Genomic DNA, 25,858 nt, shown 5'->3' on the forward strand with positions numbered 1-25,858 from the left:
GTGTAATTGGCAAAGTGATATTTGGAAGCCCATAGAGGGCTATGGTGAAAAAGGAAATATCCTCAGATGAAATCTGGAAAGAGGTTTCTGAGAAACTGCTCTGTGATGTGTGACTTCCACTCACTGAGTTTCATCTGTATTTCGTGTATCTCTTTGCTAGCCTTATTTCTGTGGTATCTGAGAACAGATATTTCGGATCCCTTTGAAGACAATAGGGCCAAAGGAAATATCCTCCGATAACAAAGAGAAAGAAGCTTTCTGAGAAACTTCTTTGTGTTCTGTGAAATCATCTCACAGAGTTACAGCTTTCCCCTCAAGAAGTCTTTCGCTAAGACAGTTCTTGGGGAATTGGCAAAGTGATATTTGGAAGCCCCTAGAGGGCTATGGTGAAAAAGGTAATATCCTCAGATGAAATCTGGAAAGAAGCTTTCTGAGAAACTGCTTAGTGTTCTGTTAATTCATCTCACAGAGTTACATCTGTATTTCGTGGATCTCTTTGCTAGCCTTATTTCTGTGGAATCTGAGAACAGATATTTCGGATCCCTTTGAAGACTATAGGGCCAAAGGAAATATCCTCCGATAACAAAGAGAAAGAAGCTGTCTGAGAAACTTCTTTGTGTTCTCTGAAATCATCTCACAGAGTTACAGCTTTCACCTCAAGAAGCCTTTCGCTAAGACAGTTCTTGTGGAATTGGCAAAGTGATATTTGGAAGCCCATAGAGGGCTATGGTGAAAAAGGAAATATCCTCAGATGAAATCTGGAAAGAAGCTTTCTGAGAAACTGCTTAGTGTTCTGTTAATTCATCTCACAGAGTTACATCTGTATTTCGTGGATCTCTTTGCTAGCCTTATTTCTGTGGAATCTGAAAACAGAAATTTCGGATCCCTTTGAAGACTATAGGGCCAAATAAAATATCCTGCGATAACAAAGAGAAAGAAGCTTTCTGAGAAACTTCTTTGTGTTCTGTGAAATCATCTCACAGAGTTACCGCTTTCCCCTCAAGAAGCCTTTCGCTAAGACAGTTCTTGTGGAATTGGCAAAGTGATATTTGGAAGCCCATAGAGGGCAATGGTGAAAAAGGAAATATCCTCAGATGAAATCTGGAAAGAAGCTTTCTGAAAAACTGCTTAGTGTACTGTTAATTCATCTCACAGAGTTACATCTGTATTTAGTGGATCTCTTTGCTAGCCTTATTTCTGTGGAATCTGAGAACAGATATTTCGGATCCCTTTGAAGACTATAGGGCCAAATTAAATATCCTCCGATAACAGAGGGAAAGAAGCTCTCAGAGAAACTTCTTTGTGTTTTGTGAAATCATCTCACAGAGTTACAGCTTTCCCTTCAAGAAGCCTTTCGCTAAGACAGTTCTTGTGGAATTGGCAAAGTGATATTTGGAAGCCCATAGAAAGCTATGGTGAAAAAGGAAATATCCTCAGATGAAATCTGGAAAGAAGCTTTCTGAGAAACTGCTCTGTGATGTGTTACTTCAACTCACAGATTTACATCTGTATTTCGTGGATCTCTTTGCTAGCCTTATTTCTGTGGAATCTGAGAACAGATATTTCGGATCCCTTTGAAGACTATAGGGCCAAAGGAAATATCCTCCGATAAAAAAGAGAAAGAAGCTTTCTGATAAACTTCTTTGTGTTCCGTGAAATCATCTCACAGAGTTACAGCGTTCACCTCAAGAAGCCTTTCGCTAGGACAGTTCTTGTGGAATTGGCAAAGTGATATTTGGAAGCCCATAGAGGGCTATGGTGAAAAAGGAAATATCCTCAGATGAAATCTGGAAAGAAGCTTTCTGAGAAACTGCTCTGTGATGTGTGACTTCCACTCACTTAGTTTCATCTGTATTTCGTGGATCTCTTTGCTAGCCTTATTTCTGTGGAATCTGAGAACAGATATTTCCGATCCCTTTGAAGACTATAGGGCCAAAGGAAATATCCTCCGATAAGAAAGAGAAAGAAGCTTTCTGAGAAACTTCTTTGTGTTCTGTGAAATCATCTCACAGAGTTTCAGCTTTCCCCTCAAGAAGTCTTTCGCTAAGACAGTTCTTGTGGAATTGGCAAAGTGATATTTGGAAGCCCATAGAGGGCTATGGTGAAAAAGGAAATATCCTCAGATGAAATTTGGAAAGAAGCTCTCTGAGAAACTGCTTACTGTTCTGTTAATTCAACTCACAGAGTTACATCTGTATTTCGTGGATCTCTTTGCTAGCCTTATTTCTGTGGAATCTGAGAACAGATATTTCGGATCCCTTTGAAGACTATAGGGCCAAAGAAAATATCCTGCGATAACAAAGAGAAAGAAGCTTTCTGAGAAACTTCTTTGTGTTCTGTGAAATCATCTCACAGTTACAGCTTTCCCCTCAAGAAGCATTTCGCTAAGACAGTTCTTGTGGAATTGGCAAAGTGATATTTGGAAGCCCATAGAGGGCTATGGTGAAAAAGGAAATATCCTCAGATGAAATCTGGAAAGAAGCTTTCTGAGAAACTGCTCTGTGATGTGTGACTTCCACTCACTGAGTTTCATCTGTATTTCGTGGATCTCTTTGCTAGCCTTATTTCTGTGGAATCTGAGAACAGATATTTCGGATCCCTGTGAAGACTATATGGCCAAAGAAAATATTATGCGATAACAAAGAGAAAGAAGCTTTCTGAGAAACTTCTTTGTGTTCTGTGAAATCATCTCACAGAGTTACAGCTTTCCCTTCCAGAAGACTTTCGATAAGAAAGTTCTTGTGGAATTGGCAAAGTGATATTTGGAAGCCCATAGAGGGCTATGGTGAAAAAGGAAATATCCTCAGATGAAATCTGGAAAGAAGCTTTCTGAGAAACTGCTTAGTGTTCTGTGAATTCATCTCACAGAGTTACATCTGTATTTCGTGGATCTCTTTGCTAGCCTTATTTCTGTGGAATCTGAGAACAGATATTTCGGATCCCTTTGAAGACTATAGGGCCAAAGGAAATATCCTCCGATAACAAAGGGAAAGAAGCTTTCTGAGAAACTTCTTTGTATTCTGTGAAATCATCTCACAGAGTTACAGCTTTCCCCTCAAGAAGCCTTTCGCTAAGACAGCTCTTGTGGAATTGGCAAAGTGATATTTGGAAGCCCATAGAGGGCTATGGTGAAAAAGGAAATATCCTCAGATGAAATCTGGAAAAAAGCTTTCTGAGAAACTGCTCTGTGATGTGTGAATTCCACTCACAGAGTTACATCTGTATTTCGTGGATCTCTTTGCTAGCCGTATTTCTGTTGAATCTGAGAACAGATATTTCGGATCCCTTTGAAGGGTATAGGGCCAAAGGAAATATCCTCCGATAACAAAGAGAAAGAAGCTTTCTGAGAAACTTCTTTGTGTTCTGTGAAATCATCTCACAGAGTTACAGCTTTGCCCTCAAGAAGCCTTTCGCTAAGACAGTTCTTGTGGAATTGGCAAAGTGATATTTGGAAGCCCATAGAGGGCTATGGTGAAAAAGGAAATATCCTCAGATGAAATCTGGAAAGAAGCTTTCTGAGAAACTACTTAGTGTTCTGTTAATTCATCTCACAGAGTTACATCTGTATTTCGTGGATCTCTTTGCTAGCCTTATTTCTGTGGAATCTGAGAACAGATATTTCGGATCCCTTTGAAGACTATAGGGCCAAAGGAAATATCCTCCGATAACAAAGAGAAAGAAGCTGTCTGAGAAACTTCTTTGTGTTCTCTGAAATCATCTCACAGAGTTACAGCTTTCACCTCCAGAAGCCTTTCGCTAAGACAGTTCTTGTGGAATTGGCAAAGTGATATTTGGAAGCCCATAGAGGGCTATGGTGAAAAAGGAAATATCCTCAGATGAAATCTGGAAAGAAGCTTTCTGAGAAACTGCTTAGTGTTCCGTTAGTTCATCTCACAGAGTTACATCTGTATTTCGTGGATCTCTTTGCTAGCCTTATTTCTGTGGAATCTGAGAACAGATATTTCGGATCCCTTGGAAGACTATAGGGCCAAAGAAAATATCCTGCGATAACAAAGAGAAAGAAGCTTTCTGAGAAACTTCTTTGTGTTCTGTGAAATCATCTCACAGAGTTACCGCTTTCCCCTCAAGAAGCCTTTCGCTAAGACAGTTCTTGTGGAATTGGCAAAGTGATATTTGGAAGCCCATAGAGGGCTAAGGTGAAAAATGAAATATCCTCAGATGAAATCTGGAAATAAGCTTTCTGAGAAACTGCTCTGTGATGTGTTACTTCAACTCACAGATTTACATCTGTATTTCGTGGATCTCTTTGCTAGCCTTATTTCTGTGGAATCTGAGAACAGATATTTCGGATCCCTTTGAAGACTATAGGGCCAAAGGAAATATCCTCCGATAACAAAGAGAAAGAAGCTGTCTGAGAAACTTCTTTGTGTTCTGTGAAATCATCTCACAGAGTTACAGCTTTCACCTCAAGAAGCCTTTCGCTAGGACAGTTCTTGTGGAATTGGCAAAGTGATATTTGGAAGCCCATAGAGGCCTATGGTGAAAAAGGAAATATCCTCAGATGAAATCTGGAAAGAAGCTTTCTGAGAAACTGCTCTGTGATGTGTGACTTCCACTCACTGAGTTTCATCTGTATTTCGTGGATCTCTTTGCTAGCCTTATTTCTGTGGAATCTGAGAACAGATATTTCGGATCCCTTTGAAGACAATAGGGCCAAAGGAAATATCCTCCGATAACAAAGAGAAAGAAGCTTTCTGAGAAACTTCTTTGTGTTCTGTGAAATCATCTCACAGAGTTACAGCTTTCACCTCAAGAAGCCTTTCGCTAAGACAGTTCTTGTGGAATTGGAAAAGTGATATTTGGAGGCCCCTAGAGGGCTATGGTGAAAAAGGAAATATCCTCAGATGAAATCTGGAAAGAAGCTTTCTGAGAAACTACTTAGTGTTCTGTTAATTCATCTCACAGAGTTACATCTGTATTTCGTGGATCTCTTTGCTAGCCTTATTTCTGTGGAATCTGAGAACAGATATTTCCGATCCCTTTGAAGATTATAGGGCCAAAGGAAATATCCTCCGATAAGAAAGAGAAAGAAGCTTTCTGAGAAACTTCTTTGTGTTCTGTGAAACCATCTCACAGAGTTACAGCTTTCACCTCAAGAAGACTTTCGCTAAGACAGTTCTTGTGGAATTGGCAAAGTGATATTTGGAACCCCTAGAGGGCAATGGTGAAAAAGGAAGTATCCTCAGATGAAATCTGGAAAGAAGCTTTCTGAGAAACTGCTTAGTGTTCTGTTAATTCATCTCACAGAGTTACATCTGTATTTCGTGGATCTCTTTGCTAGCCTTATTTCTGTGGAATCTGAGAACAGATATTTCGGATCCCTTTGAAAACTATAGGGCCAAAGGAAATATCCTCCGATAACAAAGAGAAAGAAGCTTTCTGAGAAACTTCTTTGTGTTCTGTGAATTATCTCACAGAGTTACAGCTTTCACCTCAAGAAGCCTTTCGCTAAGACCGTTCTTGTGGAATTGGCAAAGTGATATTTGGAAGCCAATAGAGGGCTATGGTGAAAAAGGAAATATCCTCAGATGAAATTTGGAAAGAAGCTTTCTGAGAAACTACTTAGTGTTCTGTTAATTCATCTCACAGAGTTACATCTGTATTTCGTGGATCTCTTTGCTAGCCTTATTTCTGTGGAATCTGAGAACAGATATTTCGGATCCCTTTGAAGACTATAGGGCCAAAGGAAATATCCTCCGATAACAAAGAGAAAGAAGCTGTCTGAGAAACTTCTTTGTGTTCTCTGAAATCATCTCACAGAGTTACAGCTTTCACCTCCAGAAGCCTTTCGCTAAGACAGTTCTTGTGGAATTGGCAAAGTGATATTTGGAAGCCCATAGAGGGCTATGGTGAAAAAGGAAATATCCTCAGATGAAATCTGGAAAGAAGCTTTCGGAGAAACTGCTTAGTGTTCCGTTAGTTCATCTCACAGAGTTACATCTGTATTTCGTGGATCTCTTTGCTAGCCTTATTTCTGTGGAATCTGAGAACAGATATTTCGGATCCCTTGGAAGACTATAGGGCCAAAGAAAATATCCTCCGATAAGAAAGAGAAAGAAGCTTTCTGAGAAACTTCTTTGTGTTCTGTGAAATCATCTCACAGAGTTACCGCTTTCCCCTCAAGAAGCCTTTCGCTAAGACAGTTCTTGTGGAATTGGCAAAGTGATATTTGGAAGCCCATAGAGGGCAATGGTGAAAAAGGAAATATCCTCAGATGAAATCTGGAAAGAAGCTTTCTGAAAAACTGCTTAGTGTTCTGTTAATTCATCTCACAGAGTTACATCTGTATTTCGTGGATCTCTTTGCTAGCCTTATTTCTGTGGAATCTGAGAACAGATATTTTGGATCCCTTTGAAGACTATAGGGCCAAATTAAATATCCTCCGATTACAGAGGGAAAGAAGCTCTCAGAGAAACTTCTTTGTGTTTTGTGAAATCATCTCACAGAGTTACAGCTTTCCCCTCAAGAAGCCTTTCGCTAAGACAGTTCTTGTGGAATTGGCAAAGTGATATTTGGAAGGCCATAGAGGGCTATGGTGAAAAATGAAATATCCTCAGATGAAATCTGGAAATAAGCTTTCTGAGAAACTGCTCTGTGATGTGTTACTTCAACTCACAGATTTACATCTGTATTTCGTGGATCTCTTTGCTAGCCTTATTTCTGTGGAATCTGAGAACAGATATTTCGGATCCCTTTGAAGACTATAGGGCCAAAGGAAATATCCTCCGATAACAAAGAGAAAGAAGCTGTCTGAGAAACTTCTTTGTGTTCTGTGAAATCATCTCACAGAGTTACAGCTTTCACCTCAAGAAGCCTTTCGCTAGGACAGTTCTTGTGGAATTGGCAAAGTGATATTTGGAAGCCCATAGAGGGCTATGGTGAAAAAGGAAATATCCTCAGATGAAATCTGGAAAGAAGCTTTCTGAGAAACTGCTCTGTGATGTGTGACTTCCACTCACTGAGTTTCATCTGTATTTCGTGGATCTCTTTGCTAGCCTTATTTCTGTGGAATCTGAGAACAGATATTTCGGATCCCTTTGAAGACAATAGGGCCAAAGGAAATATCCTCCGATAACAAAGAGAAAGAAGCTTTCTGAGAAACTTCTTTGTGTTCTGTGAAATCATCTCACAGAGTTACAGCTTTCACCTCAAGAAGTCTTTCGCTAAGACAGTTCTTGTGGAATTGGAAAAGTGATATTTGGAGGCCCCTAGAGGGCTATGGTGAAAAAGGAAATATCCTCAGATGAAATCTGGAAAGAAGCTTTCTGAGAAAGTACTTAGTGTTCTGTTAATTCATCTCACAGAGTTACATCTGTATTTCGTGGATCTCTTTGCTAGCCTTATTTCTGTGGAATCTGAGAACAGATATTTCCGATCCCTTTGAAGATTATAGGGCCAAAGGAAATATCCTCCGATAAGAAAGAGAAAGAAGCTTTCTGAGAAACTTCTTTGTGTTCTGTGAAACCATCTCACAGAGTTACAGCTTTCACCTCAAGAAGACTTTCGCTAAGACAGTTCTTGTGGAATTGGCAAAGTGATATTTGGAACCCCTAGAGGGCAATGGTGAAAAAGGAAGTATCCTCAGATGAAATCTGGAAAGAAGCTTTCTGAGAAACTTCTTAGTGTTCTGTTAATTCATCTCACAGAGTTACATCTGTATTTCGTGGATCTCTTTGCTAGCCTTATTTCTGTGGAATCTGAGAACAGATATTTCGGATCCCTTTGAAAACTATAGGGCCAAAGGAAATATCCTCCGATAACAAAGAGAAAGAAGCTTTCTGAGAAACTTCTTTGTGTTCTGTGAATTATCTCACAGAGTTACAGCTTTCACCTCAAGAAGCCTTTCGCTAAGACAGTTCTTGTGGAATTGGCAAAGTGATATTTGGAAGCCCATAGAGTGCTATGGTGAAAAAGGAAATATCCTCAGATGAAATCTGGAAAAAAGCTTTCTGAGAAACTGCTCTGTGATGTGTGAATTCCACTCACAGAGTTACATCTGTATTTCGTGGATCTCTTTGCTAGCCTTATTTCTGTTGAATCTGAGAACAGATATTTAGGATCCCTTGGAAGGGTATAGGGCCAAAGGAAATATCCTCAGATTACAAAGAGAAAGAAGCTTTCTGCGAAACTTCTTTGTGTTCTGTGAAATCATCTCACAGAGTTACAGCTTTCCCCTCAAGAAGCCTTTCGCTAAGACAGTTTTTGTGGAATTGGCAAAGTGATATTTGGAAGCCCATAGAGGGCTATGGTGAAAAAGGAAATATCCTCAGATGAAATTTGGAAAGAAGCTTTCTGAGAAACTACTTAGTGTTCTGTTAATTCATCTCACAGAGTTACATCTGTATTTCGTGGATCTCTTTGCTAGCCTTATTTCTGTGGAATCTGAGAACAGATATTTCGGATCCCTTTGAAGACTATAGGGCCAAAGGAAATATCCTCCGATAACAAAGAGAAAGAAGCTGTCTGAGAAACTTCTTTGTGTTCTCTGAAATCATCTCACAGAGTTACAGCTTTCACCTCAAGAAGCCTTTCGCTAAGACAGTTCTTGTGGAATTGGCAAAGTGATATTTGGAAGCCCATAGAGGGCTATGGTGAAAAAGGAAATATCCTCAGATGAAATCTGGAAAGAAGCTTTCTGAGAAACTGCTTAGTGTTGTGTTAATTCATCTCACAGAGTTACATCTGTATTTCGTGGATCTCTTTGCTAGCCTTATTTCTGTGGAATCTGAGAACAGAAATTTCGGATCCCTTTGAAGACTATAGGGCCAAAGAAAATATCCTGCGATAACAAAGAGAAAGAAGCTTTCTGAGAAACTTCTTTGTGTTCTGTGAAATCATCTCACAGAGTTACCGCTTTCCCCTCAAGAAGCCTTTCGCTAAGACAGTTCTTGTGGAATTGGCAAAGTGATATTCGGAAACCCATAGAGGGCAATGGTGAAAAAGGAAATATCCTCAGATGAAATCTGGAAAGAAGCATTCTGAAAAACTGCTTAGAGTACTGTTAATTCATCTCACAGAGTTACATGTGTATTTCGTGGATCTCTTTGCTAGCCTTATTTCTGTGGAATCTGAGAACAGATATTTCGGATCCCTTTGAAGACTATAGGGCCAAATTAAATATCCTCCGATAACAGAGGGAAAGAAGCTCTCAGAGAAACTTCTTTGTGTTTTGTGAAATCATCTCACAGAGTTACAGCATTCCCCTCAAGAAGCCTTTCGCTAAGACAGTTCTTGTGGAATTGGCAAAGTGATATTTGGATGCCCATAGAGGTCTATGGTGAAAAAGGAAATATCCTCAGATGAAATCTGGAAAGAAGCTTTCTGAGAAACTGCTCTGTGATGTGTTACTTCAACTCACAGATTTACATCTGTATTTCGTGAATCTCTTTGCTAGCCTTATTTCTGTGGAATCTGAGAACAGATATTTCGGATCCCTTTGAAGACTATAGGGCCAAAGGAAATATCCTCCGATAAAAAAGAGAAAGAAGCTTTCTGATAAACTTCTTTGTGTTCTGTGAAATCATCTCACAGAGTTACAGCTTTCACCTCAAGAAGCCTTTCGCTAGGACAGTTCTTGTGGAATTGGCAAAGTGATATTTGGAAGCCCATAGAGGGCTATGGTGAAAAAGGAAATATCCTCAGATGAAATCTGGAAAGAAGCTTTCTGAGAAACTGCTCTGTGATGTGTGACTTCCACTCACTGAGTTTCATCTGTATTTCGTGGATCTCTTTGCTAGCCTTATTTCTGTAGAATCTGAGAACAGATATTTCGGATCCCTTTGAAGGCAATAGGGCCAAAGGAAATATCCTGCGATAACGAAGAGAAAGAAGCTTTCTGAGAAACTTCTTTGTGTTCTGTGAAATCATCTCACAGAGTTACAGCTTTCCCCTCAAGAATCCTTTCGCTAAGACAGTTCTTGTGGAATTGGCAAAGTGATATTTGGAAGCCCATAGAGGGCTACGGTGAAAAAGGAAATATCCTCACATGAAATCTGGAAAGAAGCTTTCTGAGAAACTGCTTAGTGTTCTGTTAATTCATCTCACAGAGTTACATCTGTATTTCGTGGATCTCTTTGCTAGCCTTATTTCTGTGGAATCTGAGAACAGATATTTCCGATCCCTTTGAAGACTATAGGGCCAAAGGAAATATCCTCCAATAAGAAAGAGAAAGAAGCTTTCTGAGAAACTTCTTTGTGTTCTGTGAAACCATCTCACAGAGTTACAGCTTTCACCTCAAGAAGACTTTCGCTAAGACAGTTTTTGTGGAATTGGCAAAGTGATATTTGGAAGCCCATAGAGGGCAATGGTGAAAATGGAAGTATCCTCAGATGAAATCTGGAAAGAAGCTTTCTGAGAAACTGCTTAGTGTTCTCTTAATTCATCTCACAGAGTTACATCTGTATTTCGTGGATCTCTTTGCTAGCCTTATTTCTGTGGAATCTGAGAACAGATATTTCGGATCCCTTTGAAAACTATAGGGCCAAAGGAAATATCCTCCGATAACAAAGAGAAAGAAGCTTTCTGAGAAACTTCTTTGTGTTCTGTGAAATCATCTCACAGAGTTACAGCTTTCACCTCAAGAAGCCTTTCGCTAAGACAGTTCTTGTGGAATTGGCAAAGTGATATTTGGAAGCCCATAGAGGGCTATGGTGAAAAAGGAAATATCCTCAGATGAAATCTGGAAAAAAGCTTTCTGAGAAACTGCTCTGTGATGTGTGAATTCCACTCACAGAGTTACATCTGTATTTCGTGGATCTCTTTGCTAGCCTTATTTCTGTGGAATCTGAGAACAGATATTTCGGATCCCTTTGAAGACTATAGGGCCAAAGGAAATATCCTCCGATAACAAAGAGAAAGAAGCTTTCTGAGAAACTTCTTTGTGTTCTGTGAAATCATCTCACAGAGTTTCAGCTTTCCCCTTCAAGAAGCCTTTCGCTAAGACAGTTCTTGTGGAATTGGCAAAGTGATATTTGGAAGCCCATAGAGGGTTATGGTGAAAAAGGAAATATCCTCAGATGAAATTTGGAAAGAAGCTTTCTGAGAAACTGCTTAGTGTTCTGTTAATTCATCTCACAGAGTTACATCTGTATTTCGTGGATCTCTTTGCTAGCCTTATGTCTGTGGAATCTGAGAACAGATATTTCGGATCCCTTTGAAGACTATAGGGCCAAAGAAAATATCCTGCGATAACAAAGAGAAAGAAGCTTTCTGAGAAACTTCTTTGTGTTCTGTGAAATCATCTCACAGTTACAGCTTTCCCCTCAAGAAGCATTTCGCTAAGACAGTTATTCTGGAATTGGCAAAGTGATATTTGGAAGCCCATAGAGGGCTATGGTGAAAAAGGAAATATCCTCAGATGAAATCTGGAAAGAAGCTTTCTGAGAAACTGCTTAGTGTTCTGTGAATTCATCTCACAGAGTTACAACTGTATTTCGTGGATCTCTTTGCTAGCCTTATTTCTGTGGAATCTGAGAACAGATATTTCGGATCCCTTTGAAGACTATAGGGCCAAAGGAAATATCCTCCGATAACAAAGGGAAAGAAGCTCTCTGAGAAACTTCTTTGTGTTTTGTGAAATCATCTCACAGAGTTACAGCTTTCCCCTCAAGAAGCCTTTTGCTAAGACAGTTCTTGTGGAATTGGCAAAGTGATATTTGGAAGCCCATAGAGGGCTCTGGTGAAAAAGGAAATATCCTCAGATGAAATCTGGAAAGAAGGTTTCTGAGAAACTGCTCTGTGATGTGTTGCTTCAACTCACAGATTTACATCTGTATTTCGTGGATCTCTTTGCTTGCCTTATTTCTGTGGAATCTGCGAACAGATATTTCGGATCCCTTTGAAGACTTTAGGGCCAAAGGAAATATCCTCCAATAGCAAGGAGAAAGAAGCTGTCTGAGAAACTTCTTTGTGTTCTGTGAAACCATCTCACAGAGTTACAGCTTTCACCTCAAGAAGCCTTTCGCTAAGACATTTCTTGTGGAATTGGCAAAGTGATATTTGGAAGCCCATAGAGGGCTATGGTGAAAAAGGAAATATCCTCAGATGAAATCTGGAAAGAAGCTTTCTGAGAAACTGCTCTGTGATGTGTGACTTCCACTCACTGAGTTTCATCTGTATTTCGTGGATCTCTTTGCTAGCCTTATTTCTGTGGAATCTGAGAACAGATATTTCGGATCCCTTTGAAGACTATAGGGCCAAAGGAAATATCCTCCGATAACAAAGGGAAAGAAGCTCTCTAAGAAACTTCTTTGTGTTTTGTGAAATCATCTCACAGAGTTACACCTTTCCCCTCAAGAAGCCTTTCGCTAAGACAGTTCTTGTGGAATTGGCAAAGTGATATTTGGAAGCCCCTAGAGGGCTATGGTGAAAAAGGTAATATCCTCAGATGAAATCTGGAAAGAAGCTTTCTGAGAAACTGCTTAGTGTTCTGTTAATTCATCTCACAGAGTTACATCTGTATTTCGTGGATCTCTTTGCTAGCCTTATTTCTGTGGAATCTGAGAACAGATATTTCGGATCCCTTTGAAGACTATAGGGCCAAAGGAAATATCCTCCGATAACAAAGAGAAAGAAGCTTTCTGAGAAACTTCTTTGTGTTCTGTGAAATCATCTCACAGAGTTACAGCTTTCACCTCAAGACAACTTTCGCTAAGAGAGTTCTTGTGGAATTGGCAAAGTGATATTTGGAAGCCCATAGAGGGCTATGGTGAAAAAGGAAATATCCTCAGATGAAATCTGGAAAGAAGCTTTCTGAGAAACTGCTTAGTGTTCTGTTAATTCATCTCACAGAGTTACATCTATATTTCGTGGATCTCTTTGCTAGAGTTATTTCTGTGGAATCTGAGAAGAGATATTTCGGATCCCTTTGAAAACTATAGGGCCAAAGGAAATATCCTCCGATAACAAAGAGAAAGAAGCTTTCTGAGAAACTTCTTTGTATTCTGTGAAATCATCTCACAGAGTTACAGCTTTCCCCTCAAGAAGCCTTTCGCTAAGACAGTTCTTGTGGAATTGGCAAAGTGATATTTGGAAGCCCTTAGAGGGCTATGGTGAAAAAGGAAATATCCTCAGATGAAATCTGGAAAAAAGCTTTCTGAGAAACTGCTCTGTGATGTGTGAATTCCACTCACAGAGTTACATCTGTATTTCGTGGATCTCTTTGCTAGCCTTATTTCTGTTGAATCTGAGAACAGATATTTCGGATCCCTTTGAAGGGTAAAGGGCCAAAGGAAATATCCTCCGATAACAAAGAGAAAGAAGCTTTCTGAGAAACTTCTTTGTGTTCTGTGAAATCATCTCACAGAGATACAGCTTTCCCCTCAAGAAGCCTTTCGCTAAGACAGTTCTTGTGGAATTGGCAAAGTGATATTTGGAAGCCCATAGAGGGCTATGGTGAAAAAGGAAATATCCTCAGATGAAATCTGGAAAGAAGCTTTCTGAGAAATTGCTTAGTGTTCTGTTAATTCATCTCACAGAGTTACATCTGTATTGCGTGGATCTCTTTGCTAGCCTTATTTCTGTGGAATGTGAGAACAGATATTTCGGATCCCTTTGAAGACTATAGGGCCAAAGGAAATATCCTCCGATAACAAAGAGAAAGAAGCTTTCTGAGAAACTTCTTTGTGTTCTGTGAAATCATCTCACAGAGTTACAGCTTTCCCCTCAAGAAGCCTTTCGCTAAGACAGTTCTTGTGGAATTGGCAAAGTGATATTTGGAAGCCCATAGAGTGCTATCGTGAAAAAGGAAATATCCTCAGATGAAATCTGGAAAGAAGCTTTCTGAGAGACTGCTTAGTGTTCTCTTAATTCATCTCACAGAGTTACATCTGTATTTCGTGGATCTCTTTGATAGCCTTATTTCTGTGGAATCTGAGAACAGATATTTCGGATCCCTTTGAAGACTATAGGGCCAAAGGAAATATCCTCCGATAACAAAGAGAAAGAAGCTTTCTGAGAAACTTCTTTGCGTTCTGTTAAATCATCTCACAGAGTTACAGCTTTCCCCTCAAGAAGCCTTTCGCTAAGACAGTTCTTGTGGAATTGGCAAAGTGATATTTGGAAGCCCATAGAGGGCTATGGTGAAAAAGGAAATATCCTCAGATGAAATCTGGAAAGAAGCTTTCTGAGAAACTGCTTAGTGTTCTCTTAATTCAACTCACAGAGTTACATCTGTATTTCGTGGATCTCTTTGCTAGCCTTATTTCTGTGGAATCTGATAACAGATATTTCGGATCCCTTTGAAGAGTATAGGGCCAAAGGAAATATCCTCCGATTACAAAGAGAAATAAGCTTTCTGAGAAACTTCTTTGTGTTCTGTGAAATCATCTCACAGAGTTACAGCTTTTCCCTCAAGAAGCCTTTCGCTAAGACAGTTCTTGTGGAATTGGCAAAGTGATATTTGGAAGCCCCTAGAGGGCTATGGTGAAAAAGGAAATATCCTCAGATGAAATCTGGAAAAAAGCTTTCTGAGAAACTGCTCTGTGATGTGTGAATTCCACTCACAGAGTTACATCTGTATTTCGTGGATCTCTTTGCTAGCCTTATTTCTGTTGAATCTGAGAACAGATATTTCGGATCCCTTTGAAGGGTAAAGGGCCAAAGGAAATATCCTCCGATAACAAAGAGAAAGAAGCTTTCTGAGAAACTTCTTTGTGTCCTGTGAAATCATCTCACAGAGTTACAGCTTTCCCCTCAAGAAGCCTTTCGCTAAGACAGTTCTTGTGGAATTGGCAAAGTGATATTTGGAAGCCCATAGAGGGCTATGGTGAAAAAGGAAATATCCTCAGATGAAATCTGGAAAGAAGCTTTCTGAGAAATTGCTTAGTGTTCTGTTAATTCATCTCACAGAGTTACATCTGTATTGCGTGGATCTCTTTGCTAGCCTTATTTCTGTTGAATCTGAGAACAGATATTTCGGATCCCTTTGAAGGGTAAAGGGCCAAAGGAAATATCCTCCGATAACAAAGAGAAAGAAGCTTTCTGAGAAACTTCTTTGTGTCCTGTGAAATCATCTCACAGAGTTACAGCTTTCCCCTCAAGAAGCCTTTCGCTAAGACAGTTCTTGTGGAATTGGCAAAGTGATATTTGGAAGCCCATAGAGGGCTATGTTGAAAAAGGAAATATCCTCAGATGAAATCTGGAAAGAAGCTTTCTGGGAAACTACTTAGTGTTCTCTTAATTCATCTCACAGAGTTACATCTGTATTTCGTGGATCTCTTTGCTAGCTTATTTCCGTGGAATCTGAGAACAGATATTTCGGATCCCTTTGAAGACTATAGGGCCAAAGGAAATATCCTCCGATAACAAAGAGAAAGAAGCTTTCTGAGAAACTTCTTTGTGTTCTGTAAAATCATCTCACAGAGTTACAGCTTTCCCCTCAAGAAGCCTTTCGCTACGACAGTTCTTGTGGAATTGGCAAAGTGATATTTGGAAGCCCATATAGGGCTATGGTGAAAAAGGAAATATAATCAGATGAAATATGGAAAGAAGCTTTCTGAGAAATTGCTTAGTGTTCTGTTAATTCATCTCACAGAGTTACCTGTGTATTTCGTGGATCTCTTTGCTAGCCTAATTTCTGTGGAATCTGAGCACAGATATTTCGGATCCCTTTGAAGACTATAGGGCCAAAGGAAATATCCTCCGATAACAAAGAGAAAGAAGCTCTCTGAGAAACTTCTTTGTGTTCTGTGAAATCGTCTCACAGAGTTACAGCTTTCCCCTCAAGAAGCCTTTCGCTAAGACAGTTCTTGTGGAATTGGCAAAGTGATATTTGGAAGCCCCTAGAGGGCTATGTTGAAAAAGGAAATATCCTCAGATGAAATCTGGAAAGAAGCTTTCTGAGGAACTGCTCTGAGATGTGTGACTTCCACTCACAGAGTTACATCTGTATTTCGTGGATCTCTTTGCTAGCCTTATTTCTGTGGAATCTGAGAACAGATATTTTGGACAGCTTGAAGACTATAGGGCCAAAGGAAATATCCTCCGATAACAAAGAGAAAGAAACTGTCTGAGAAACTTCTTTGTGTTCTGTGAAATCTTCGCACAGAGTTACAGCTTTTCCCTCAAGAAGCCTTTCGCTAAGACACTTCTTGTGGAATTCGCAAAGTGATATTTGGAAGCCCTTAGAGGGCTATGGTGAAAAAGGAAATATCCTCAGATGAAATCTGGAAAGAAGCTTTCTGAGAAATTGCTTAGTGTTCTGTTAATTCATCTCACAGAGTTACATCTGTATTTCGTGGATCTCTTTGCTAGCCTTATTTCTGTGGAATCTGAGAACAGATATTTCGGATCCCTTTGAAGACTATAGGGCCAAAGGAAATATCCTGCGATAAGAATGAGAAAGAAGCTTTCTGAGAAACTTCTTTGTGTTCTGAGAAATCATCTCACAGAGTTACAGCTTCCCCCTCAAGAAGCCTTTCGCTAAGACAGTTCTTGTGGAATTGGCAAAGTGATAATTGGAAGCCCATAGAGGGCTACTTTGAAAAAGGAAATATCCTCAGATGAAATCTGGAAAGAAGCTTTCTGAGAAACTGCTTAGTGTTCTGTTAATTCATCTCACAGAGTTACCTGTGTATTTCGTGGATCTCTTTGCTAGCCTTATTTCTGTGGAATCTGAGAACAGATATTTCGGATCCCTTTGAAGACTATAGGGCCAAAGGAAATATCCTCCGATAACAAAGGTAAAGAAGCTCTCTGAGAAACTTCTTTGTGTTCTGTGAAATCATCTCACAGAGTTACAGCTTTCCGCTCAAGAAGCCTTTCGCTAACAGAGTTCTTGTGGAATTGTCAAAGTGATATTTGGAAGCCCATAGAGGGCTATGGTGAAAAAGGAAATATCCTCAGATGAAATCTGGAAAGAAGCTTTCTGAGAAACTGCTCTGTGATGTGTGACTTCCACTCCCAGAGTTACATCTGTATTTCGTGGATCTCTTTGCTAGCCTTATTTCTGTGGAATGTTAGAACAAATATTTCGGATCCCTTTGAAGACTATAGGGCCAAAGGAAATATCCTCTGATAAAAAAGAGAAAGAAGCTTTCTGATAAACTTCTTTGTGTTCTGTGAAATCATCTCACAGAGTTACAGCTTTCCCCTCAAGAAGCCTTTCGCTAAGACAGTTCTTGTGGAATTGGCAAAGTGATATTTGGAAGCCCATAGAGGGCTATGGTGAAAAAGGAAATATCCTCAGATGAAATCTGGAAAGAAGCTTTCTGAGAAACTGCTTAGTGTTCTGTTAATTCATCTCACAGAGTTACATCTGTATTTCGTGGATCTCTTTGCTAGCCTTATTTCTGTGGAATCTGAGAACAGATATTTCGGATCCCTTTGAAGACTATAGGGCCAAAGAAAATATCCTGCGATAACAAAGAGAAAGAAGCTTTCTGAGAAACTTCTTTGTGTTCTGTGAAATCATCTCACAGAGTTACCGCTTTCCCCTGAAGAAGCCTTTCGCTAAGACAGTTCTTGTGGAATTGGCAAAGTGATATTTGGAAGCCCATAGAGGGCTATGGTGAAAAAGGAAATATCCTCAGATGAAATCTGGAAAGAAGCTTTGTGAGAAACTGCTTAGTGGTCTCTTAATTCATCTCACAGAGTTACATCTGTATTTCGTGGTTCTCTTTGCTAGCCTTATTTCTGTGGAATCTGAGAACAGATATTTCGGATCCCTTTGAAGACTATAGGGCCAAAGGAAATATCCTCCGATAACAAAGGGAAAGAAGCTCTCAGAGAAACTTCTTTGTGTTTTGTGAAATCATCTCACAGAGTTACAGCTTTCCCCTCAGGGAGCCTTTCGCTAAGACAGTTCTTGTGGAATTGGCAAAGTGATATTTGGAAGCCCATAGAGGGCTATGGTGAAAAAGGAAGTATCCTCAGATGAAATCTGGAAAGAAGCTTTCTGAGAAACTGCTTAGTGTTCTGTTAATTCATCTCACAGAGTTACATCTGTATTTCGTGGATCTCTTTGCTAGCCTTATTTCTGTGGAATCTGAGAACAGATATTTCGGATCCCTTTGAAGACTATAGGGCCAAAGAAAATATCCTGAGATAACAAAGAGAAAGAAGCTTTCTGAGAAACTTCTTTGTGTTCTGTGAAATCATCTCACAGTTACCGCTTTCCCCTCAAGAAGCCTTTCGCTAAGACAGTTCTTGTGGAATTGGCAAAGTGATATTTGGAAGCCCATAGAGGGCTATGGTGAAAAAGGAAATATCCTCAGATGAAATCTGGAAAGAAGCTTTCTGAGAAACTGCTTAGTGTTCTGTTAATTCATCTCACAGAGTTACATCTGTATTTCGTGGATCTCTTTGCTAGCCTTATTTCTGTGGAATCTGAGAACAGATATTTCGGATCCCTTTGAAGACTATAGGGCCAAAGGAAATATCCTCTGATAACAAAGGGAAAGAAGCTCTCTGAGAAACTTCTTTGTGTTTTGTGAAATCATCTCACAGAGTTACAGCTTTCCGCTCAAGAAGCCTTTTGCTAAGACAGTTCTTGTGGAATTGGCAAAGTGATATTTGGAAGCCCATAGAGGGCTATGGTGAAAAAGGAAATATCCTCAGATGAAATCTGGAAAGAAGCTTTCTGAGAAACTGCTCTGTGATGTGTGACTTCCACTCACTGAGTTTCATCTGTATTTCGTGGATGTCTTTGCTAGCCTTATTTCCGTGGAATCTGAGAACAGATATTTCGGATCCCTTTGAAGACTATATGGCCAAAGAAAATATTATTCGATACCAAAGAGAAAGAAGCTTTCTGAGAAACTTCTTTGTGTTCTGTGAAATCATCTCACAGAGTTACAGCTTTCCCTTCAAGAAGCCTTTCGATAAGACAGTTCTTGTGGAATTGGCAAAGTGATATTTGGAAGCCCATAGAGGGCTATGGTGAAAAAGGTAATATCCTCAGATGAAATCTGGAAGGAAGCTTTCTGAGAAACTGCTTAGTGTTCTGTTAATTCATCTCACAGAGTTACATCTGTATTTCGTGGATCTCTTTGCTAGCCTTATTTCTGTGGAATCTGAGAACAGATATTTCGGATCCCTTTGAAGACTATAGGGCCAAAGGAAATATCCTCCGATAACAAAGGGAAAGAAGCTCTCTGAGAAACTTCTTTGTGTTTTGTGAAATCATCTCACAGAGTTACAGCTTTCCCCTCAAGAAGCCTTTCGCTAAGACAGTTCTTGTGGAATTGGCAAAGTGATATTTGGAAGCCCCTAGAGGGCTATCGTGAAAAAGGTAATATCCTCAGATGAAATCTGGAAAGAAGCTTTCTGAGAAACTGCTTAGTGTTCTGTTAATTCATCTCACAGAGTTACATCTGTATTTCGTGGATCTCTTTGCTAGCCTTATTTCTGTGGAATCTGAGAACAGATATTTCGGATCCCTTTGAAGACTATAGGGCCAAAGGAAATATCCTCCGATAACAAAGAGAAAGAAGCTTTCTGAGAAACTTCTTTGTGTTCTGTGAAATCATCTCACAGAGTTACAGCTTTCACCTCAAGACGACTTTCGCTAAGACAGTTCTTGTGGAATTGGCAAAGTGATATTTGGAAGCCCATAGAGGGCTATGGTAAAAAAGGAAATATCCTCAGATGAAATCTGGAAAGAAGCTTTCCGAGAAACTGCTTAGTGTTCTATTAATTCATCTCACAGAGTTACATCTGTATTTCGTGGATCTCTTTGCTAGCCTTATTTCTGTGGAATCTGAGAACAGATATTTCGGATCCCTTTGAAGACTATAGGGCCAAAGGAAATATCCTCCGATAACAAAGAGAAAGAAGCTTTCTGAGAAACTTCTTTGTATTCTGTGAAATCATCTCACAGAGTTACAGCTTTCCCCTCAAGAAGCCTTTCGCTAAGACAGTTCTTGTGGAATTGGCAAAGTGATATTTGGAAGCCCTTAGAGGGCTAGGGTGAAAAAGGAAATATCCTCAGATGAAATCTGGAAAAAAGCTTTCTGAGAAACTGCTCTGTGATGTGTGAATTCCACTCACAGAGTTACATCTGTATTTCGTGGATCTCTTTGCTAGCCTTATTTCTGTTGAATCTGAGAACAGATATTTCGGATCCCTTTGAAGACTATAGGGCCAAAGGAAATATACTCCGATAACAAAGAGAAAGAAGCTGTCTGAGAAACTTCTTTGTGTTCTCTGAAATCATCTCACAGAGTTACAGCTTTCACCTCAAGAAGCCTTTCGCTAAGACAGTTCTTGTGGAATTGGCAAAGTGATATTTGGAAGCCCATAGAGGGCTATGGTGAAAAAGGAAGTATCCTCAGATGAAATCTGGAAAGAAGCTCTCTGAGAAACTGCTTAGTGTTCCGTTAATTCATCTCACAGAGTTACATCTGTATTTCGTGGATCTCTTTGCTAGCCTTATTTCTGTGGAATCTGAGAACAGATATTTCGGATCCCTTTGAAGACTATAGGGCCAAAGAAAATATCCTGCGATAACAAAGAGAAAGAAGCTTTCTGAGAAACTTCTTTGTGTTCTGTGAAATCATCTCACAGAGTTACCGCTTTCCCCTCAAGAAGCCTTTCGCTAAGACAGTTCTTGTGGAATTGGCAAAGTGATATTTGGAAGCCCATAGAGGGCTATGGTGAAAAAGGAAATATCCTCAGATGAAATCTGGAAAGAAGCTTTCTGAAAAACTGCTTAGTGTTCTGTTAATTCATCTCACAGAGTTACATCTGTATTTCGTGGATCTCTTTGCTAGCCTTATTTCTGTGGAATCTGAGAACAGATATTTCGGATCCCTTTGAAGACTATAGGGCCAAAGGAAATATCCTCCGATAACAAAGGGAAAGAAGCTCTCAGAGAAACTTCTTTGTGTTTTGTGAAATCATCTCACAGAGTTACAGCTTTCCCCTCAGGGAGCCTTTCGCTAAGACAGTTCTTGTGGAATTGGCAAAGTGATATTTGGAAGCCCATAGAGGGCTATGGTGAAAAAGGAAGTATCCTCAGATGAAATCTGGAAAGAAGCTTTCTGAGAAACTGCTCTGTGATATGTTACTTCATCTCACAGATTTACATCTGTATTTCGTGGATCTCTTTGCTAGCCTTATTTCTGTGGAATCTGAGAACAGATATTTCGGATCCCTTTGAAGACTATAGGGCCAAAGGAAATATCCTCCGATAACAAAGAGAAAGAAGCTGTCTGAGAAACTTCTTTGTGTTCTGTGAAATCATCTCACAGAGTTACAGCTTTCCCCTCAAGAAGCCTTTCGCTAAGACAGTTCTTGTGTAATTGGCAAAGTAATATTTGGAAGCCCATAGAGGGCTATGGTGAAAAAGGAAATATCCTCAGATGAAATCTGGAAAGAAGCTTTCTGAGAAACTGCTCTGTGATGTGTGACTTCCACTCACTGAGTTTCATCTGTATTTCGTGTATCTCTTTGCTAGCCTTATTTCTGTGGAATCTGAGAACAGATATTTCGGATCCCTTTGAAGACTATAGGGCCAAAGGAAATATCCTCCGATAACAAAGAGAAAGAAGCTTTCTGAGAAACTTCTTTGTGTTTTGTGAAATCATCTCAAAGAGTTACAGCTTTCCCCTCAAGAAGCCTTTCGCTAAGACAGTTCTTGGGGAATTGGCAAAGTGATATTTGGAAGCCCCTAGAGGGCTATGGTGAAAAAGGTAATATCCTCAGATGAAATCTGGAAAGAAGCTTTCTGAGAAACTGCTTAGTGTTCTGTTAATTCATCTCACAGAGTTACATGTGTATTTCGTGGATCTCTTTGCTAGCCTTATTTCTGTGGAATCTGAGAACAGAAATTTCGGATCCTTTTGAAGACTATAGGGCCAAAGAAAATATCGTGCGATAACAAAGAGAAAGAAGCTTTCTGAGAAACTTCTTTGTGTTCTGTGAAATCATCTCACAGAGTTACCGCTTTCCCCTCAAGAAGCCTTTCGCTAAGACAGTTCTTGTGGAATTGGCAAAGTGATATTTGGAAGCCCGTAGAGGGCAATGGTAAAAAAGGAAATATCCTCAGATGAAATCTGGAAAGAAGCTTTCTGAGAAACTGCTTAGTGTTCTGTTAATTCATCTCACAGAGTTACATCTGTATTTCGTGGATCTCTTTGCTAGCCTTATTTCTGTGGAATCTGAGAAGAGATATTTCGGATCCCTTTGAAAACTATAGGGCCAAAGGAAATATCCTCCGATAACAAAGAGAAAGAAGCTTTCTGAGAAACTTCTTTGTATTCTATGAAATCATCTCACAGAGTTACAGCTTTCCCCTCAAGAAGCCTTTCGCTAAGACAGTTCTTGTGGAATTGGCAAAGTGATATTTGGAAGCCCATAGAGGGCTATGGTGAAAAAGGAAATATCCTCAGATGAAATCTGGAAAGAAGCTTTCTGAGAAACTGCTTAGTGTTCCGTTAATTCATCTCACAGAGTTACATCTGTATTTCGTGGATCTCTTTGCTAGCCTTATTTCTGTGGAATCTGAGAACAGATATTTCGGATCCCTTTGAAGACTATAGGGCCAAAGAAAATATCCTGCGATAACAAAGAGAAAGAAGCTTTCTGAGAAACTTCTTTGTGTTCTGTGAAATCATCTCACAGAGTTACCGCTTTCCCCTCAAGAAGCCTTTCGCTAAGACAGTTCTTGTGGAATTGGCAAAGTGATATTTGGAAGCCCATAGAGGGCAATGGTGAAAAAGGAAATATCCTCACATGAAATCTGGAAAGAAGCTTTCTGAAAAACTGCTTAGTGTTCTGTTAATTCATCTCACAGAGTTACATCTGTATTTCGTGGTTCTCTTTGCTAGCCTTATTTCTGTGGAATCTGAGAACAGATATTTCGGATCCCTTTGAAGACTATAGGGCCAAAGGAAATATCCTCCGATAACAAAGGGAAAGAAGCTCTCAGAGAAACTTCTTTGTGTTTTGTGAAATCATCTCACAGAGTTACAGCTTTCCCCTCAGGGAGCCTTTCGCTAAGACAGTTCTTGTGGAATTGGCAAAGTGATATTTGGAAGCCCATAGAGGGCTATGGTGAAAAAGGAAGTATCCTCAGATGAAATCTGGAAAGAAGCTTTCTGAGAAACTGCTTAGTGTTCTGTTAATTCATCTCACAGAGTTACATCTGTATTTCGTGGATCTCTTTGCTAGCCTTATTTCTGTGGAATCTGAGAACAGATATTTCGGATCCCTTTGAAGACTATAGGGCCAAAGAAAATATCCTGAGATAACAAAGAGAAAGAAGCTTTCTGAGAAACTTCTTTGTGTTCTGTGAAATCATCTCACAGTTACCGCTTTCCCCTCAAGAAGCCTTTCGCTAAGACAGTTCTTGTGGAATTGGCAAAGTGATATTTGGAAGCCCATAGAGGGCTATGGTGAAAAAGGAAATATCCTCAGATGAAATCTGGAAAGAAGCTTTCTGAGAAACTGCTTAGTGTTCTGTTAATTCATCTCACAGTGTTACATCTGTATTTCGTGGATCTCTTTGCTAGCCTTATTTCTGTGGAATCTGAGAACAGATATTTCGGATCCCTTTGAAGACTATAGGGCCAAAGGAAATATCCTCCGATAACAAAGGGAAAGAAGCTCTCAGAGAAACTTCTTTGTGTTTTGTGAAATCATCTCACAGAGTTACAGCTTTCCCCTCAAGAAGCCTTTCGCTAAGACAGTTCTTGTGGAATTGGCAAAGTGATATTTGGAAGCCCATAGAGGGCTATGGTGAAAAAGGAAATATCCTCAGATGAAATCTGGAAAGAAGCTTTCTGAGAAACTGCTCTGTGATATGTTACTTCAACTCACAGATTTACATCTGTATTTCGTGGATCTCTTTGCTAGCCTTATTTCTGTGGAATCTGAGAACAGATATTTCGGATCCCTTTGAAGACTATAGGGCCAAAGGAAATATCCTCCGATAACAAAGAGAAAGAAGCTGTCTGAGAAACTTCTTTGTGTTCTGTGAAATCATCTCACAGAGTTACAGCTTTCCCCTCAAGAAGCCTTTCGCTAAGACAGTTCTTGTGTAATTGGCAAAGTGATATTTGGAAGCCCATAGAGGGCTATGGTGAAAAAGGAAATATCCTCAGATGAAATCTGGAAAGAAGCTTTCTGAGAAACTGCTCTGTGATGTGTGACTTCCACTCACTGAGTTTCATCTGTATTTCGTGTATCTCTTTGCTAGCCTTATTTCTGTGGAATCTGAGAACAGATATTTCGGATCCCTTTGAAGACAAAAGGGCCAAAGGAAATATCCTCCGATAACAAAGAGAAAGAAGCTTTCTGAGAAACTTCTTTGTGTTCTGTGAAATCATCTCACAGAGTTACAGCTTTCACCTCAAGACGACTTTCGCTAAGACAGTTCTTGTGGAATTGGCAAAGTGATATTTGGAAGCCCGTAGAGGGCAATGGTGAAAAAGGAAATATCCTCAGATGAAATCTGGAAAGAAGCTTTCTGAAAAACTGCTTAGTGTACTGTTAATTCATCTCACAGAGTTACATCTGTATTTTGTGGATCTCTTTGCTAGCCTTATTTCTGTGGAATCTGAGAACAGATATTTCGGATCCCTTTGAAGGGTATAGGGCCAAAGGAAATATCCTCAGATAACAAAGAGAAAGAAGCTTTCTGAGAAACTTCTTTGTGTTCTGTGAAATCATCTCACAGAGTTACAGCTTTCCCCTCAAGAAGCCTTTCGCTAAGACAGTTCTTGTGGAATTGGGAAAGTGATATTTGGAAGCCCATAGAGGGCTATGGTGAAAAAGGAAATATCCTCAGATGAAATATGGAAAGAAGCTTTCTGAGAAACTACTTAGTGTTCTGTTAATTCATCTCACAGAGTTACATCTGTATTTCCTGGATCTCTTTGCTAGCCTTATTTCTGTGGAATCTGAGAACAGATATTTCGGATCCCTTTGAAGAGTATAGGGCCAAAGGAAATATCCTCCGATAACAAAGAGAAAGAAGCTGTCTGAGAAACTTCTTTGTGTTCTCTGAAATCATCTCACAGAGTTACAGCTTTCACCTCCAGAAGCCTTTCGCTAAGACAGTTCTTGTGGAATTGGCAAAGTGATATTTGGAAGCCCATAGAGGGCTATGGTGAAAAAGGAAATATCCTCAGATGAAATCTGGAAAGAAGCCTTCTGAGAAACTGCTTAGTGTTCTGTTAATTCATCTCACAGAGTTACATCTGTATGTCGTGGATCTCTTTGCTAGCCTTATTTCTGTGGAATCTGAGAACAGAAATTTCGGATCCCTTTGAAGACTATAGGGACAAAGAAAATATCCTGCGATAACAAAGAGAAAGAAGCTTTCTGAGAAACTTCTTTGTGTTCTGTGAAATCATCTCACAGAGTTACCGCTTTCCCCTCAAGAAGCCTTTCGCTAAGACAGTTCTTGTGGAATTGGCAAAGTGATATTTGGAAGCCCATAGAGGGCATTGGTGAAAAAGGAAATATCCTCAGATGAAATCTGGAAAGAAGCATTCTGAAAAACTGCTTAGTGTACTGTTAATTCATCTCACAGAGTTACATCTGTATTTCGTGGATCTCTTTGCTAGCCTTATTTCTGTGGAATCTGAGAACAGATATTTCGGATCCCTTTGAAGACTATAGGGCCAAATTAAATATCCTCCGATAACAGAGGGAAAGAAGCTCTCAGAGAAACTTCTTTGTGTTTTGTGAAATCATCTCACAGATTTACAGCTTTCCCCTCAAGAAGCCTTTCGCTAAGACAGTTCTTGTGGAATTGGCAAAGTGATATTTGGAAGCCCATAGAGGGCTATGGTGAAAAAGGAAATATCCTCAGATGAAATCTGGAAAGAAGCTTTCTGAGAAACTGCTCTGTGATGTGTTACTTCAACTCACAGATTTACATCTGTATTTCGTG

This window comes from Macaca fascicularis, chromosome 1 (assembly GCF_037993035.2).
Source record: "Macaca fascicularis isolate 582-1 chromosome 1, T2T-MFA8v1.1".
Taxonomy (NCBI): Eukaryota; Metazoa; Chordata; class Mammalia; order Primates; family Cercopithecidae; genus Macaca; species Macaca fascicularis.